The sequence below is a fragment of the Ambystoma mexicanum genome, chromosome 4q, assembly GCF_040938575.1.
Source record: "Ambystoma mexicanum isolate Mex_15411 chromosome 4q, UKY_AmexF1_1, whole genome shotgun sequence".
In the NCBI taxonomy this organism is placed as follows: Eukaryota; Metazoa; Chordata; class Amphibia; order Caudata; family Ambystomatidae; genus Ambystoma; species Ambystoma mexicanum.
Genome location: NC_090928.1, coordinates 348,617,873 through 348,635,274, shown reverse-complemented (window position 1 = coordinate 348,635,274; position 17,402 = coordinate 348,617,873).

The window sequence follows — 17,402 nt, the reverse complement described above, 5'->3', positions numbered from 1 at the left end:
TTTGCTATTGTCTCTGCTGTCGATCAGCAAAAGTTTATTTGGAGCCACGCGTTGTTCCTTTGCGGTAGATAGGCTGTTGGTTTATGATAAAAGCAGTAAATGGTCTCTCTGATAATCGGAAGGTTGCTCCAACAACGAGCCATTAGACCACCGTATTGGTTGGTATGTTGTTTGTAGCCGCTAGTACTGCATAAGGGCATATTGGTCCTTGGCGATTGTCCCATAAAATGGTGAGGGTCATGAAGTTGCATATTTGGACTTGCACCTGGCAGTTGAAGACCCCATCCGCTGGAGTCTGTAAATCGCGACATAGACAAAACGGGGCCACGTACCTGTTTTAAAAAACATAAATTAGTCTCACCAGCCGATCTTCATTAAAAATCATCATTTTATTTATTAGGGCGTAAAACTATTTGCTATCGAAGTTAGTGCAACAGAGTATGTTAATAATAAAATAATAATATTTTCCCATTCATATAGCGCTAAGAACTGTGAGGTATCTAAGCGGTGCTTATTATTAACCATGGTGTGTGGTGCTCATTTATCGACCACGGAAGGATGAAAGGCTGAGTTTGGGCTTGCCGGGATTCGAACTTGCGTTAGCAAGCTGTGCACAGATGTCAAAGCGAGCGCTGTACTCGCTGTGCCACTTGACAGGCTACAGTGAAGTGGCACAGCGAGTAGAGCGCTTGACCGCCTATAGACCGGTTAAATTATTTATATTAACCCACTCTGTGTCGTCTGCCTTTTTCAGAGCCCTCTAAATGACAGGGGATCAATTCGGCGGTGATAGTGCGCGGTAGAAAACATTATGCCACTTTCAACGAACAAGTTCAACTTCAGCGGTCTTTAATGCTACGCTATTGTAATTATATTTGGTATAAAGTAATGTAAAGGGTTACTTATAGTACAATTGCAATTTCCATTGTCTACGAGTGGTGCAGTCTGAGAATACGACTCTGCGTGTGCCAACGATCTTTCGCATAGCGATATAATATGTAAAAGTGGTTTTGTTTCAGAAATTTCATCTTTATCTTCTCTTACGTTTTAGCAACACTCCGTCAAGAGAAGTCTTTCATCACAATCTCTGTCTGTCAAGGTCAAAACACAATACAACCTTATAGTCTGCTCCGTGAGCCTCTCCTGGGCCTGAGAAAAAAATGAAGCAGCTGACCTTCACTGTGAACGAGCATAAATTCTTACTTTGCAACATTCTGTGTAAAGCCATCTGTAGAAGTTGGTTTTTGCACGCCATGTTTTTATATTGTTTTCGTGATATTAAAAAAAGTTTGTTTAAAGGACGTTATGGTTCTAAGTACAGCCGAAAGACCCCTGAAAATAGCAAGTCATGGTAAGCTATGAAAAATAACTCGCGCCAACACCATGCACTGCTAAGACTAACACCCAGGACATCAAAGATGTCATCGCAAATGTCATTGATGAAATCACTGATGACATCAGATGTGTATGTACTTTTCATGGAATTTGTGTACTAGGGATTTTCATTATAATGTTCCGAAAAAAGTGTCAAGGATATTGCAATAAATATCATACCGTTATTAGTGCTTTGAACGATGCATTTATATGAATAAATAGCATTGTATTATGGGATTCTATGTAGTATACTGAGCTGCTAATGGAGAAAGATAGCATTGTGTGCAGAGTACAAGATAAAAGTATAATATTTGTAATGTTAATATGTAGAATAATGAAATGATAATTGTCCTAAAATGTTGGAAAATTCACAAAATGGGGGTGTTCTGAGGACGTTATTCGTATTGTGTGATTGCTTAGCTGTATGCAATGAGGGAATGGTACAGAGAGTAAAGTGGACGCCGTCCGCGGACCCCGCGGCTGTTCGTGGACAGGGCGTGGTAAATCCGGGTTTTTCCAGGAAATCCAACATGGAAAGAAGACTGTACGGATCAGCCAATCAGATGTCGAGGTTGTGGATTTGTGTTGAAAGAAACTGTGTGTGGTGAAGATGGCAGAAGTGGAGAAAGTCAGGGTGTTGGTGCTCGGAGATATGTTTGTGCATGGTTTACAGCAGTACGCTGAATGCAGGCATGTTGCAAAGAACTTTGATGTCAAAGGAGTGGAGGTGGTGTGGAGCACTGTGCCTGATTGCAATGTACAGGGAATTGTACAAGTTTGTGCGGATATGGCCACGATGAACAGTCCGCATGTGGTAGTTTTGCACTATGGTGCTTTCCATTTGGGCAACGTCAGTGCCCCTACTTTGTTGGCTGATTTGGAACGCTTGGTTCAAGCCGTAGTGAAGATCCTTCCAAATGCGAAAGTAATTTTTTCTGGATTACTACCTAGGGCAATGTGGGACAATAGTTCAGTTTTTTGTCCTCAGCAAAACATTGCTAGGTGTCATCAACCGAGGCATGTGTGCCTTCATGCTTAGAGCTGGTATGTTCTTCTGTAACAATGAGAATATTGATGCCAGTAATGCTGTTAATTTTAAAGAAGATGGCATTTCTTTATCTTTTACTGGAAATGCCTTTTTATTTTGGAATGTAAGGGTTGCTTTGGAGACGGTTATGTGAAGATTTTAGGAGTAAAGTAAGAAAAAAAAACAAGAAAATATATATAAAATAACAGGTGCCTGTCAAGCATCTGTAAAAAACAAAAAAAAACGGCTCTTTTCAGAGCCAACTTCAAAGGGGAAATGGGGCACATTATTTAAATTTACATTCACCACGCTCAGATTTTCGATGTGTCCGCGGACATGGCGGTAGTCCGCGGACATGAAAATCACTACGAGGGGGTTAGTATGTTCTATGTTACATGTCAGGGATATTATGGTTAAGTTGTGTTACTAAAACCTATGAAATTCAGTGAAAAAACTTTGTTAAAGGGACGTTATGGTTCCAAGTAAAACCGAAAAACCCTTGAAATTCGCCAGTTATGGTAACATAAGCAACCATAACTCGCGCCACCGTGCACTGCTAACACTAACACCCAGGACATCAAAGATGACATCACAAATGTCTTTGATGACATAACTGATGACATCACATGGCTGGCTCTCCCTTTTTATCCTTTACTGACATATCGAAGCCACATAGTTTTCTACAGTAACAGTCAGGAAGTAAAAATTGAAAAGGTACTATATTTGTAGACTTGGGGTCCTGTCACATCATATATGAAACATGTACATAGCGGAAGATACAGGCTTGAAAGAGAGGAATCCTTTCTGTGCATGAAGATAATCATTATGGTTATCAGCACTTTGTCATAGTTTTATTTTTATTACTCTACCTTCCCTCTATATGCTCATATTTGTATACATTATACTCACTCTCCATAGAGTGAATGGAAAAAAATGTTTGCTCGCGTCTACAGCCGAAATCGCTGGACAGATTTCCACCAAATTTGGACCAGGAGCAGCGGCTTGGTCCCGAAAGCGTGCTTTTGCAAATTTGGTGAAAATTCGTCCAGTAGTTTTTTAAAAAAATGACCAAAAAGTAGGTCAAAAAAAATTAGTGATATCTGTGTTCGGTTTGCGGATACACTTCCCTGTTCGCTCCGCGGAAAGTGTCCTGATTGGCCAATCGTCTTGCGTGATGTTCACGGACATGCAAAGTGTTCGCTGATTGGACGGCGTGGAGCGTGAAGCGCGTCAGATTTTTCGGTAGCGCCCGCCATATTGGATTCGCGGACGTCCCCGGACAGCGCAGTGAAACTTTGTTCAAAATGTGTATTTTATAGAGTGTGTTGGTGTGTAGGAGTGTTTGGGGAGGGTGGGAGTGTGTGAGATAGGATGAAAGTTGTGTTTTTTATGTGTTAGACATTCTTTTTTTGTTTGATTTGTTTGCGGACATCACGGGTGTTCTGAAATTTTCTAAATAAACTGACTATGGGGTGTTCTAAGGAGTCAAAATGTGTCCGTTTTGTTCGCAAGCAAAGTGAAACTGTTCTAAGAACACTCGTGGTGTCCGGGGAGTGTTCGTAGGTGGTGTCCTGAGGACGCTGTCTGTATTGTTCTCTGTCAAGTTGAATGTGTTCTAAGAACACGCGCGGTGTCCTGAAATGTTTGCAAATAAACAAAATGGGGGTGTTATGAAGACGCTTCTAAGAACACTCGCGGTATCTGGGGAGTGTTCGTAGGGGGTGTCCTGAGGACGCTGTCCGTATTGTTCTCTGTCAAGTTGAGTCTGTCCTAAGAACACTCGTGGTGTCCTGAAATGTTCGCAAATAAACAAAATGGGGGTGTTCTGAAGACGCTTCTAAGAACACTCGCGGTGTCCGGGGAGTGTTCGTAGGGGGTGTCCTGAGGACACTGTCCGTATTGTTCTTTGTCAAGTTGAATGTGTCCTAAGAACACTCGCGGTGTCCTGAAATGTTCGGAAATAAACAAGATGGTGGTGTTCTGAAGACGCTTCTAAGAACACTCCCGGTGTCCGGGGAGTGTTCGTAGGGGGTGTCCTGAGGACGCTGTCCGTATTGTTCTTTGTCAAGTTGAATGTGTCCTAAGAACACTCGCGGCGTCCTGAAATGTTCGCAAATAAACAAGATGGGGGTGTTCTGAAGACATTTTTGAGAACACTCCCGGTGTCCTGGAATGTTCATAGGGGGTATCCTGAGGACGCTGTCCGTATTGTTCTCTGTCAAGTTGAATGTGTCCTAAGAACACTCGCGGTGTCCTTAATTGTTCGCAAATAAACAAGATAGGGGTGTTCTGAAGACGTTTTTGAGAACACTCCCGGTGTCCTGGAATGTTCGTAGGGGGTGTCCTTAGGACGGTGTCCGTATTGTTCGTTGTTAAGTTGAAAGTGTTCTAAGAACTATCGCGTTGTTCTGAAATGTTCGTAGGGGGTGTCCTGAAAACGGTGTCCGTATTGTTCGCTGGCAAGTTCAAAGTGTTCTAAGAACACTCACATTGTTTGCGGACATTAAAAGTTTCCCATAGATCATAGTTGAAATGTTTGACTCTATGGATGTGATATGCTGCGGTGGTTGTTGCCAGGGCATAGAGTCTTGGGTGCATGGCCATTTGGCCATGCACCCAAGACTCTATGCCCTGGCAACAACCACCGCAGCATATCACATTCATATTTGTTTATAACTTTGGGTGAAAAACAAATGTATAAGGAACAAAGGTATTAGATACTATGGATGTGATGTGCTGCTATGGTTGTCCTTATTATTGTATACTTACTGTTTGGTCTAGTAATGGGAGTCCATGTTTTTTTTCTTCATTTCTGTGATAAAAGAAAATAGCATGTTAGTATTAGTATTTTGTAATGACTTATTACATTGTATATGCAATATACTTTTATTTTTTTTCGACCCTCATATTTAGTAGAGTGCAAATCAGAGTACTGTGCAATTTGCTCAGTTTCTGTATTTGTTGCTAAAATCATTGGGTCTGTGGGAGAAAAAAAAATCCATGTTGGATTTAAAAAAAACCCTTTTTCTGTTATGCTACAGTTTATTTGTTTGTTTGTTTTCAGTGTTCACTTGTTGTTTCTGGCTAATGCTTTATACTTTGCTTTGTTGTATTTCTTTTGGAACAGTAACAGATTCTTCATTTGTTTTGATATTATAAAATTTTGGAGCAGTTAGATACCAATTGGCGTATTCTAACTGTCTATTTTTTTAATATATTGTAGTGGTTTTCATTTACCTATTTGGATATTGTTAAATTTTGGGACAGTTAGATACCAATTGGCGTATTCTAACTGTGTATTTTTTGGCCTAATTTAGTGGTATTCATTTATCTAATTAGTTGTTGTAGAATCTTTGAGCTGTTAGATAGTTTTTGGAGTATTCTAAAAGTTTATATTATTTTAACACACATTTATAAATTTGGGACAGTTAGATACCAATTGGCGTATTCTAACTGTGTATTTTTTGGTCTAATTTAGTGGTACTCATTTATCTGATTAGTTGTTGTAGAATCTTTGAGCAGTTAGATAGCTTTTGGAGTATTCTAACAGTTTATATTTTTGTAACACAAATTTACTTAAAGGTTTAAATACAGTTTATTTATCAAATTTTGGTTTTAAGAACATCAAATAAGCGTTTGTAAGATTTGCTGGTAATCTCTGCTTTAGAGTAATGGTACTATCATTACATTCAAACCATCCACATTTCTTTTTTATGTATGCAGTGTAGTGCCCTGAATTGGTTGTGGCTCCTGCGTGGTAGATTATACCTATTGTTGTGAAGGTTTTCTTACCAAGTGATATTTGACCATGTGTGAATCCAGTCAGCTTGCAGTTGTTTTTGGTACCATCTGCATTGTAACGTAGAAGCATTAGTATTACATATTTACTAAGTGTTTGTATTACTAACGTGGAGCGATTATCTGAATTGCAGGTAGAGCATAATCTACCATGGTTTGCATTTTGAACAAGTTGCTGAAATGGAATGGATTCACAATTTGGTATTGATATATATATGAAGCGTTCATTGGGGATTTCTTCTTGTGTCACATTGTTGCATAGAGTGCATGTATGTTTCCAGATGTATGAAATCTGAAAGATTTCATTTATAGGTATGTTTTTGTTTTCCAGTACTTGTAGTAAGTACATTAGAAATTCTTGTGGATCTTCCTGTGAGTTTATAGTGAATTTCACCATTCCAGCACAGTAGTCCAATTGTCGTCTTATTCCAAAAACACGATATGTGTTGTCAGGATTGTTTGCTGCATTTCTGTGAAGTACTAACATTTGCAAACACAATGGGTTTGTACTGTGTGAGTAAATGTTGTCAACAATTGGTGGTAATTGAAATAGAATATTCATTGCTACATTTGCATAGCAACTTACATCAACTATATTTGAGAATTTAAACGGTCCAGGTAGTTCTGTATCTAACTGCTTTTTTTGGAGTTTGTCTTCCTTCTTTAAAGAAGTACCTGGTTTACTTTCTCTAATTGATTCTTTTTTGGTTGTGGTACTTGATGGAGTATTAGTGTCTTTTACTCTCTTTGGAGGATTTCCAGTGACGTCCTGTTGCATTTCAGTTTGATTTAGTTTTCTTTTACAAGGTTTTAGTTTTTGTGGAACAGAATATGTGTTTAGATGGGGAGTGTATAGTGAGCGAAGTCCATTATATTCTAAAATGCAAGGAATATCAGCGTTTACTTTACTTGCATCAAAGTTGATTAGAAATAGACCGTCAAGTGTACGTAAGCGTGATAGTGCTACATAGCTCATGCCTTCTTTAAAGACTGTGTTACCAATATCTATCATTGCTTTGTCTAGGGTAAGACCTTGTGATTTATGAATTGTGACTGCGTATGCAAGAGTTTGAGAAAATTGTTCTCTGCGTACATACATATCTTTCAAGATAAGAAATATAGCTGTTGAGCGTCCTATCCGTTTTACTTCTGAAAGTTTGTCAAAGAGTATATTGACAAACTGAATTTTGTTGTCACGTGGGTATGTTTGAAAGCCAACAACTGTACCCAGTGCACCATTAACTAGTCCTTGGTCCACGTCAAGGTTACGTTTAAGCATTACTCTGCAATTTAAGGATAATTGTAACATCTTTTCTAAGCCTGCTGTGTTTGAGATTGATTTTTCTAAATTATTTAGTCTTGTTGTGGCTTGGTCACACATGGGTAGTGTCATACCATGTACATCTAGTTTGTCTTTGGTGCTAATTTCCATTATTGGTTGCATTTCTTTACTTAGAATGATTTCATTGAATTTGAAACAGCTTGCAAGAGTTGGCATTAAGGCCATACAATTGACATTTTTGTGGGCTAATTGTTCCATAACATCTGTAGCACATGCATTATCGCCATAAAGTGCATTAATGTGCCGGGTTTTCAATGTTGCTTCTGCTTCTTTAGAAAGTATACCAACTCTCAAACTTTTTAAAATGTTGGCATAAGTGAGATCTGCAGATTGGCGCATGTTTTCTGTTAATTCTCTGTATTGGAAATGTTGCCAAAGGTTGACATTTCCAATGCTGCCAACAGTTTTACGGCAGAGTTTGTGCCCTAATTTTTTAAAAATAGGTTCACCTTTTACTGGTGTTAATTGAAGCAGATCTCCAAAAACAATAATGTGTTTTCCTGCAAAGAGCTCTTCATAGTCTGTTTTGAGTACTTCTTGTAATCTGAGGTGAATCAAAGCTAACATCAGGTTGGAGACCATGCTCACTTCATCTATTAGTAGCATTTTCATTTGTTTCAATACTCTGCGTAATTCCATTGCAGCTTCTGCAGAAAGTTTGTAATAGTCTAATTTGTTCTGGTGTTCTACTTGTAATAGTAGTAATCAGTGTAATGTAACACCACCTATGTTGTAGGCAGCTAAACCTGTGGGGCAGTGACAACAGCTGACAGTTTGTTGTTTGTCAATTGTTGAAGGAACTTACTAATGATTTTGATTAGGAATGTTTTGCCAGAACCAGCTTCACCACTGACGTACAGTAGTATAGGTTTATAATTATGGCAGGAACATTCTTTATTTTCATGTTTTACACCATGTGCAATTTGTTTTGTTACTTCTTGAAAAATGCTACTTTGCTCATTGTTTAGTTTTGATTGTAGTATAGTTAAGTCTTCCTTGTCTTCATACTGACACATGGTGTTTTCTACTTCTATCATAGCTAATTCTGCCTCATTTGTTATTAGTGGTTCTCCCGGTGGTTCTTGGCTTCCTGTTACAGAAGGTTGACTACTGTCAGGAGTATCCTTATCTAGTTGAGCTTGGAGTTCTTCTTCATGTTGCTGTTCATTGTGCAACATTGTTTTGTACTGTGTAAAGTTTACATCAGTTATAGTGCTTTCATTTGCTTTGAAAGCATCCTCATATGAGTCATAGTTATCTAGTAATTGTTCTTCTTTTCTCCATGGTTTGAAGAGTTGTAGCAGGGACATGTAATATACTTCTTTATGTTGAGGAGTCTTCAATGACAATTTGATATGATTAATTAAATTTGGTTTAGTGAATTTAACTAAGCTGCCTTCTCAGTCTGTCACTCTATATTTACCTTTTTTTTCATCTGGTTTCATATTATTTTTGTATGTGTAGTTTTGGGCTATTTGGTATAGACACATGTTTTCCAAAGTATTACTTCTGTTTGGGTAGTATGTGTCCAATAAATTGTTTTTTAAAATGTTTTGGCTGTTGGGATCATGTTTGGCTATTGTTTCTATATCTTCATATGATTTTAGAACTCTTTTTCTAGATTTAGCTGGACCAAGACTTAGCCATACTATATTTTCAGATTTACCATACAATGAAGTACCAGTTAAACGATCAGCTGCTTCATAAGATCCACATTCTCTATGGGTGAGCATTTTTATGCCCAAGCTGTATAATTTCTGAGATACTGTTTTATCTGATGACAGGTCATTCCAGAGGTCTTGGAGCTCTGTCTTTTCTGCTTTAGTTAAGTATGCTGTGACATATCGTGCAACTGCAGTAGAATTGTCTGCAATGTACTGCACATCTATGTTTGCATTCCATAAGTGGGCAATGATTGCATTATAATCATTGATATATTTTTCTTCTTATGTAATATGTATTTTTAGGTGACTTTCCTTTAACAGTATGTCTAACTGAAGACATGAGGTTGTTTACTTGACCTGTATTTGTAACTGGTCTAGGGAAACCAAATCGGCATTTGGTGTAGTATTTGCCTTTGTTTTTGTATTTGCGACGACAATATTTTCCACATTTGTGTCTTTGAAATTGTAAAATTTGTGCACAAAGATCACTATTTGTGGCTGCTGATGGAATTTGACAAGTGACATATTTTTCAATAAACTGTAAAACAGTGGCATCATTGTCTTGACCAAATTTAGGAGCATCTTTAATCCATAAAAGCATGTGGATATGTCTTGCTCCTCTGGCTTGGTATTCTTTTCTCCAAAAGAAGTGTTGCACTTCTCCAAGGGGAGGAACAGTTTTATTACAAATAAAATGTAGCATAGCAATGAAGCAATGGTGAAAATATCTTGAAACATTAACAGGATCCAAAGAACAAAGTTCTCCAGGTGTTAGAATATCTATGTTTGTTTTGTTTTTATTTGATATGCGTAGGAAATCATGTAAATCTTCCCATGCATATTCTGCACAACTTAATGTAACAAACCAAGTGGGTGGGCCAAGGTTTCTGATCATACAACGTACATCTCCATGACGTCGAAACCAGTACTCTTTAGTACCACGCATATTTGCTAATAGATTTGTAATATTTGATTGTAAAATCTCATCCTTTTGTTGCACTTTCTCTAATAATTGTGTAGCTGTCATATTTTGAAAGTGTGATCCTGATTTTAATATGTGTGCAACTCCGTAACATAAAGTTGCTAGTTCACTTTCAAAGAGTAGGTGGAATATGTATTCCACATTTTGTCTAAATCTGGGATCTTCAGAATACATCCGTAATGAGCGGTATTCTGAAGCTGATATTTGAATAGGTCTATCATCATATCTTCCTCCTTTGCCAGTTGGAAAGAGTAGAGGAAAAGCACGTGCATCTATACTTTTTTCCCACATACTGATTGGCGATCCGTTTGTTTGACGCATTTGGTAAGTTTCCAGTACATCTTGTACGGTGTCATTACAGTGCAAAGGATGAATTGTATACTGGTCTACAGTATTTGATATTGTAGCAGGATCTAGTAGCTCAAATTGACCAGCTTCTTCTGTTTCTTGAATTATTTCAGTTGTATCTTTCAAGTTTTCTTCAATATTAATTTCTTTGTAATATTCATTATTCTCTTTAAGATATTGGAAGGCTTGTCTAACTTTATATAAATCTACCAGATGTTGCCATATTTTTGTGTCTTTTGTAGGTACTCCATTTACTAATATAATTAAATATTGGTGCATTGGACGTTGCACTCCTAGAGTATGCACATTTTCTTTTAGATTTAATGGTAAATAAACTACTTTTCCACGAATGCCTTTTACCAATTCAGAGGGAGGTAATTTTGCTGTTTTTGGTTGAAGGCGTATTATTGCTTGAAATGGGTGTACTGTTTGAATTATGATGCTCTCATATAAATTAAGTTGTTGTAGAGGTTTTGGTACTGGGTATAATTCCAAATTATTTGTGATAGAACGTGAAGGAGTTTGGTTGTTGTCAAGTTTTGTAGTGCAATAACTGCAAAGTATTAAGGGCTCAGTTATTTCATATTTGTTTTCCAAATTATTTGTGATAGAACGTGAAGGAGTTTGGTTGTTGTCAAGTTTTGTGGTGCAATAACTGCAAAGTATTAAGGGCTCAGTTATTTCATATTTGTTTTCTACTAGAAGGTAGAGAGCTAATTCAAACCATTTAGAATCTTCATTGTCTTCTATTTTGTATGATAGGTCCACAGTTTTTGTGTTACTTTTATAAAAAATTCTACGGCAACATACACATACATGGTTTGGTACTTCAGCTGATGTACTTTTAAATTTTAGTATTTCTTTTTTGTATGTGTTTAGCAAAAGGTTGCCATGTGTAGAATTGTTGCTTAATTGGTTTAAAGCTATTTCCTTCTGTAAATGGCTTTCACTTCCAAAATATTTTTTCTGGATATAGTGAATTTCTTCAAGTAGGTCTTTTTCTGTACAATGTAGAAGGATGTTATTTAACTTTGCTAGTGCTAAAGAAGGACTTTTAGCATAGTACAGTTTATAGACTAGATTTCCTATAATTGAATGATGTGTTGATATCCTTTTGATATCATGGAAAGTGGTTTTACAAATAGGTCCTGTAATGCAGGCCAATGAATGTCCTTGTAGTCCTGTGTACTTGCACACTGGACAGGTATCTATATTTTGCAGTAATTTAATTTTGATTTTGTCTTTGCTTTTTACATATTTATTGAGGAATTGGTGTAAAGATTTGAAACATTGTTTGGGAATGTTACACATTGACGTGCATGGCCATTTGTACACTAGACGTTCTGATTCAGTTGAATGGAGGGGTAATTCTAAGTTTTCAGGGCATATTTTTGTAAGGAGTACTTCTTGTTCCATTATGGTATTATTCACTTTTTCATAACCTCGACCACTGCTATTTATGGCAATTGTATTCGTTTGCTTTTGTTTGTACGCTTCTTCATTAAAATATGGTTCTGTGCTGGTAGTGTGATTCCATTCACCTCCGCAGATACTTAAGAAGTTCTTTCTGTTGACTTTTCACTTATTGAGAAGTCTTTTTTGTAATTTAGTTATTAGTTTTGTTAGTGGTTTCATTTTGTTTAACAGTAAAATAAATACATTTCTTTTGAGAAGAATTGCACTGTCCATCAATGCTTCTAAGATTAATTTCCTACGATAGGTTTTAAGCTTTGAACCTGATTTCTCTCCTGTTTTTATAAGATTTTGAAGGACTTTGTGACGGTATATTTTGGCTAAAATACTTTTCTTGGTATGCTTACTTTGCACTATATTAAAATTTGAAGAAGTAGTTTTATCTGTACTGATAGGTGATTTTCTGTTAATTGTTTTTTGGTTTGTTTTACATTTTGATAGAGGAAGCGAAGTTTTTGTACTTGAAACTTTTTGTGTTTCACTAAATGATTGTATTAGCTGTTTTGTTTCAACTTTTTTTACAAATTCTGCTAGAGATGGATGCTTATGTTGGACACCTTTATTTTCATTTGCTCTAATTTTGCGTTGCTTTCTACGGAGTTGTCTTTTGATAGGCATTCTTTAGGGTCTGTTGAAAAAAATAAAGAAGATATGGGTTGTGGTGTTCTGGAATGTATGTGTGCTGTGTGCATGAGTGTTTGAGTAAGATGATAAAGATGTATGTAATGGTGTGTGATTGTGCATTGGGAACTAAAACTAGTAGGGGTAGGTATTCTTGAATTTATGTGTCACTAAACTGGGGTTCAGATGACAAAAAAAAAGTAAGCTAATGGTGTGGAAAAGTACAAATAGTAAATGTAATGTATACAATTAAAACAGTTGTTTGTTCTATAATATGAAAATTGTAGTGGTTCAGTTGGCTAATTTGTGTGTCCAAAAATAGAAATTTGTGGGCCATTCTAGTTGTAAATCGCTATTTACGACATGGACATTTTTGGACAAAATGGTACAAAATCTCTATTTTGAGAAACCAAAATAGCTGGTATTAATGTTATAGTATATTTGATTAATAATATAAATAATATGGTGATATTTTACTTACTTTTTTTTTTTAATTAACAGGTAACTTCTTAGTTTTTCTTTCTTCTTCAAATTCGGCTGCTTCTTTTCAGGAAACTGGTCTTCATTGCAACTGTGAAAGCTTCAAATTAGTAACTTTGTTTGTATATAGCACTGTTTTTAATTTAGATATTGATTCTTTTAATTGAAATCCTCAGGGCCTTCTGTAAAACTATTAAACTAATTTATTTACATAAGATACATTGCATCAGTTCAGTGTATATGAAATGTTCTTAATGAACAAATTGTATTGAATGACTAACTGTAGCAAAAATAAAATATCTTTACTATGTCTTGTGAAATTTATAATATATTAGTGAATACCACTATTTCTGTAAGTAAAGTGTTGTAGGTAATAGTGCCTCAATGTCATGTCTAATTTAAAGTAATTAAGTAAATAAATAAATAAAAACAAAAAATATGAAATTGTATAAGTATTTTTATAAAGGTTTAAACATAGATTGTGTTTGCATGCAATTTTGTTTGAATATATGTAGTCTATATATTTCATTTAAAAAATGTTAGTTTAACATGATTTCAGTGTGTGTGTTTAAAAAAAGTAAAACGTATAAAGGTGTATAAGTGGTAGTTGATTTTAGGAAATTGAAAAAAGTACAGTAAATTCATTTAACAGATTTTACAAGGTAAAAGTCTGTTTGAAAATGTGTTCATCTACCATAGCTCTCAAGTCACATGCTTTTGGCGGGTGTCACACACCTTGTAAAGGGCAGACTCACCCGCCAAGCCTCCTGCACGCCCATTCATTCCAATGGGCGTCTCACCCGCTAAAAACAAAATCGGGTGATTTCACTCGCCTGTAAAACAAAAATGGTTGAGAGCTATGTCATGTACTATACAGAAAATATGCATACCTGAAGTTTGTGTTCATGCATATGGCTATGCGTGGAGCTGCAAGTAGAAATCTTGAAGACTTGTACAGTATTTGTGGTAGATGCTGCTTGCCAATGATATGACACTTGTACTCAGAGAGATTCAGAGTACATTTGCAGTGCTGATCTATGATGATGCAGTTAGATGTAGAGGTCTTGAATGTGACTGGTGCATGGTCATGTGATTTTTGAGGTACATCCAATGAGGGAATGGCAGAGAGAGTGTAGTGGAAATGGTAGAAGGGCTGTTCATGTTACGATATGTCCGCGGACATGGCGGTAGTTCCAGGACATCGGGAGTTACATCCGGGGATTTTTGGGTTCAGAAGTCATGCAAATGAGAATAAGCACTGAAAGGGATTGGTCAGGAAAGTTTGGTGGGTGTGTTGTGCCAGGAGAGATTTTTTGAGATACTCTTTTTGCTGAGAGAACAAAAGATAGCTATGGCTGTGTGTTTCAGAAAACAGATTGTTTGGATTTTAGGAGATTCGTGGATACATTGGTTGAAGGTGCATGCAGAAAGCTGTGGAGTAGCTGTAGATCTTGGATTCCCACATGTGGAAGTACACTGGCATGGAGTACGTGGAATTAAGTGGTTGGATTTGCTACCTCTCTGTGCTACTTTGGAGACAGAGCAACATCCAGACATAATTGTAATTCATTGTGGAGGGAACAGTTTAGGGCATGTGACTGGAATGTTTTGCAATTTGCTATGAAAGAAGGACTGAGGAAGGTTATGAACATGTTTCCTAATTCGCAAGTGATATTTTCACGGATTGCGCAGAGACAAATGTGGCTTCGTTCTTCTTCATTTGGTCCACAAATGGAAAAAGCAAGGCGCAATGTTAATAAGGCTGTTTGTCGCTTTCTAAGAGATTTTGGCATGTCTTCTTTTCACAATGAAAATATTATGTTTTGTTGTACATACATTTTTCGCAGAGATGGAGTCCATCTTACTTATGCTGGCAATCAGATTTTTCTGAGAAATGTACAAAATGCATTGCGACCTTTTTTGGAATTACAACAACGATCTTGAAGTAGATGTTAAGCATTTACAATTTTTGACTTACAAACACCACCCAAAGGCTCTTTTCAGAGCCACCACTTCTTTCCAGAGAAAATTACAATGTTTGTGATGGAGTAGTAACCCAATTTTTTTAATGTTCGCGAATTGTTCGGGGACTTCTAAAAAATACAAAGAGCCCTGCTTCATTTATTTTCACTTCTATTTTTTAACTGGGAAAGGCGGCTCTGAAAAGAGCCTTATTTTTTAGTAATTTTGTATTTTTTTTGGTTTTTCAGACACGACTCGGTAGGAGAGGAGGGTAAAGGAGGGTAAAGGGGGGACACCAACCACAGGGATAAGAAAGGGCGAGCTGAGAGAGGAAGATGTAGAGTGGGTTTTATTTGGGTAGTGAGCAGGTCTTCTCGTGCTCTGAGACGATAGTCTCAAAAGCACTCCGAAGTCGCTCCCCCCTGCAGAGTACTGTGTCACAGTACATACATACAACTGTGACCCTCGAAAGGTAAGGGTCATCAGCATTCTGTATGGCCTGTGAGGCAGCTTGAGAAATACGCTGTTCCACAGAGGTGGTCCTTGTGGTGACAGGATCAGAAACAGAGGATGAAGTAGAGGAAATCAACCTGCTACATTCTTCGCAAGGTACAACCCTGCGAATAGCCCCAGAGTGAAATGACCTCAGGTGTCGCTTCATAGTAGTGGTCCCAAAGCTGTAGTTACCGTGCTTCCCGCGACTGAGTATCATTTTGCACTCATTGTAGGTAACATGGTTCGCACAAGCCTTAGGACCATTCCCATGAATGGTAAATAACTGCCACACCCAAGACTCACGCCTAGTGCGGGTAGTAGGGATTTCCTCTACCTCATTCTCATCATCCTCTTCTCCCTCCTCCGCATCCTCACTCCTGTTCCCCTCTTCAGGCCCTTGGGGAGGTGGTGGTGATGGAGGGGGTGGTGCTGAAGGAGGTGCAGCACCAAGTGGCAGTTCAGCAGCCAAGGATGCCATGTCGATGATGGTGTAGTCTGCAGGTGGCAGCAAAAATCACTGTGTTCTGAAGAATAGCCAGAAACACAATGGGAATAAGCTCTTGGGCGTGGTCTTTTATAGGGGTGCTTGTGCACGGTCCGCGGACATGCGCACTGTGCGCGGACAGATCGAACACAAAAAAAGGATCGGAAAGTTTCAAAAGGTATATAGAAAGTCAAGTTTGCTATGTGGGACTTGTGGCATGGTGAGATTTTATTGAAAAATATTATTGATTAACTGAAAATGTACTTTTAAATTGTTCGGGGACACGAACAGTGTCCGCATTTCAGGACACACGATGAGCGTGGGCGCGGTCATATGATCTGTTTGCGAACTAGTCTGCGAATGAAGCGCCTGTCCGCAGGACACCAAGTGCACAGAGTTTGTTTAGCGAATGCGCATTGATGTCCTACGGACACTGTTCGGGTTCTGAAGTAATTAAAAGTGCGTCACACGTGAAACGAATATTTCAGGACACCGCGTGTCTTCTTAGAACAGTTTAAACTTGGTAGCGAACAGTAAGGACAGATATAGTGTTCTTCAGGACACGTGTAATTTAGTTTATGTAGGAACATTTCAGGACACCAATTGCGTTCTTAGAACACTTTCAATTGGGTAGCGAACACTACGAACAGTTGTACTGTTGTTCAGGACACATCATTTTCGTGTATTTAGGAACATTTCAGGACAGCAATTGTGTTCTTAGGACAGTTTTAAATTGATAGCGAACATTAAGGACAGATATAGTGTTCCTTAGAACACTTTAATTTTTGTTTCTTTACGAACATTTCAGGACACCACGTGTGTTCTTAGAACAGTTTCAACTTGCTAGCGAACAGTACGAACAGGTGTGGTGTTCTTCAGGACACCTCCATTTTCGTTTATGTACGAACATTTCAGAACACTCGCACTGTCCGCGGACACTTTTTTTGTTTTTAAAAAAAAAACGGAAACTGTTCACAATACAATATAAAAATTAAACTTTATTTAACATATATTAATAATTTATGACAGAGAAGGTGAGGCAGAAACAGAAACAAAAACAGGAGAATTTGGGGTTTCAACATGATTGGTATTAGGTGAGGAAGGGATGGAAATCTCATCAAAATGTTTTGGATTATGGAGAGGGTTTGGGGATAATTGACTGGGATATGGTGAGGAGGGACAAGTACATGTGGGGCAATGGTATGACATTTTTGTTTTAAAATGATCTTCAACAAAGGTTTTTAAATTATTAAAATTGGTCAACAGTAAATCAATTTTTTCTGTCAAGCGTGTTTTCCATAACAGCTTCTTCAGAGGTAGTTTCTATTTTGTTATGCTCTGTATAAAAAAAA